This window comes from Schistocerca cancellata, chromosome 6 (assembly GCF_023864275.1).
Source record: "Schistocerca cancellata isolate TAMUIC-IGC-003103 chromosome 6, iqSchCanc2.1, whole genome shotgun sequence".
In the NCBI taxonomy this organism is placed as follows: Eukaryota; Metazoa; Arthropoda; class Insecta; order Orthoptera; family Acrididae; genus Schistocerca; species Schistocerca cancellata.
The window spans coordinates 343,447,344-343,449,403 of NC_064631.1; the positions used below are offsets into that span (position 1 = coordinate 343,447,344).

Here is a 2,060-nt window from a genome sequence, read left to right on the forward strand (position 1 = left end):
TTCCTGTTGAAACATCTCTCCTGAAACCTGTAGACTGAGGAGACATGCCTACCCACACGATGGACCCTCACTTGTCCTTGTGCCCCTGAACACAAAACCTGTAGATGAATGAGATACGCCTAACCACACAATGGACCACCATTTGTTCTTGTGCCCCATGAAAAGAAAAAGTGTAGAGCAAGAACTCACCCACACAAATACTTCCATTTGTTCTCGTGCCCCCTGAACAAAAAACCTGTACACCAAGGAGACATGCCTACCAATGTGATGGACCATCATTTGTTCCCATGCCTCCTGAGCAAAAAACCTGTGGACCAACGAGACATGCCTACCCAGACGATGTATCCCCATTTGTTCTCATACTCCTTGAACAAAAAAAATACTGTAGGCCAACGAGACTTGCCCACCCACACTAGGACCCTAATGTGATCTTTTACCCTCTGAACAAAGCATCCATTCCATTCACTGGGAAATTCCAGACCTGGTTCCAGTCTCCGTCCCTCTTAAGTTGTTACTTCCTATTTTTGTCAACACATGCGTGAACCAACATGTCCAAACGTGCAGACAGAGGCATTCCTCTCTCCTCATAATACTGTGTTTCTATTGACTAATGGTGGGTACAGGGAGAGCTACAAAGGTGAGCTACCTAAAATGGCAGGAAATGGTCCAGTTGCACTAACCTATCAAATTGACAATTTACAGGGGTCAAATAGGTCGCTTAAAATATTCACCACTTCATTATAATGATTCTTCTACATAATAGAACTTATTTTCAATATTCTCATACAACCATTGGGCAACTCAAGTAATTAAATTCCTCCAGAAACAGATCATAGCTCTAAATATGTGCGAGGTCTCATGTGCACCAATTTTTCAGAGCACAAGCGTCCTCTTCCAGCAAAAGGTTTCGACCTTACACTAAACATATGTAGTGAAAGCAGCCTCCCAATCGTACACATTCTTAGTCAGGAAGTGCGCGCCATTTCCTGACTGCGAGGAAGCTCCGGCCGCGCCGACTGGGAGAGTGCTAGAGACATCTACCTACATGGGCCACATCGGCAATTTTGTACACATCTCCAGGTATCCATAAATTGACGATACGAAACGCTCAGAGGCCGGAGACTGTCTCTGTGACCGGCAAGCAACCAGCTAATCAATTTACATACAAGAAATGATCGTTCATTGCAAACGTTCACCATATTGAATCTTCTCATGCAGTAAATATAGCCACTTCCGATGCTGCTCAACCAGGATACTGGCTAGTTAGCTATTCACCTTTGTTTGTACTTGGCAGTCGTGCGAGTCTAAGCCGCAGCTTCTGGTTCGTCGAAACCTATCAGCCGTGGCACAGTGCGAGACAAACTGGTGTTATTTGGGGAATAGTTCTAACTGCAATTCCATCCGTGATGCAAACTCTGAGTTTAAGAAATCCACTTTATCCAATCCGAGACGAGGATGTTGTTACTCATATATCTCGAATTTCTGGCACGAAATGTACGTTCCTTCGAATTTCTCACGCGAAATTCAGGTTCATTCCTTTTACAAGAGTTGTTTTCAAAGACAGAAGAAATCGCAGCATACAAGCTTTTCACATGGCTGAAGTATCGTTACGTGTTGTAAAAACCTTGTACAACAGTAAGGCACAGCCTTTATATCCTCTAAGTATTCTCTCATCAGGTATACATATCTATTCCTATCAGCTTAATATCTGCTACGTTTTGCATCGCAGGACTAGAATATTAAACTGATTTCTGGCTTATGACGCGATAGTAAGAGCATGCGCTTCTTCTGTCATAGGATAGCTCCTCACGATTGCACTCTCTTAAGATAGCCAAATGTCTGGTCACCCCTTAGAAGTAGCGGCATAGAGCAGTTGTAATTATCAGATTAATACTATGTGTGGCCAAAAATTCGTTAATATAGCTGATTTTATTACGCTTACCATTTCTCCCTGTGTAGGTGGGTGGATGACATTTTCTTAAAAGATCTAGCTACAACGAAGAAACGCCTCATTATCGGTACAGCTCATGAATCATATCTGTGGCAGTCTCCCACTCATT

General features: G+C 43.1%; 1 non-coding gene across 1 annotated transcript; it reads left to right on the forward strand.

Annotated features, from left to right (window-relative positions):
- The first annotated feature begins 1,651 nt into the window (after nt 1-1,651).
- On the forward strand, nt 1,652-1,841 carry LOC126090305 (U2 spliceosomal RNA). The gene has a single exon (XR_007521159.1). It is a non-coding gene; the product is annotated as a U2 spliceosomal RNA (small nuclear RNA).
- Nucleotides 1,842-2,060: the final 219 nt, after the last annotated feature.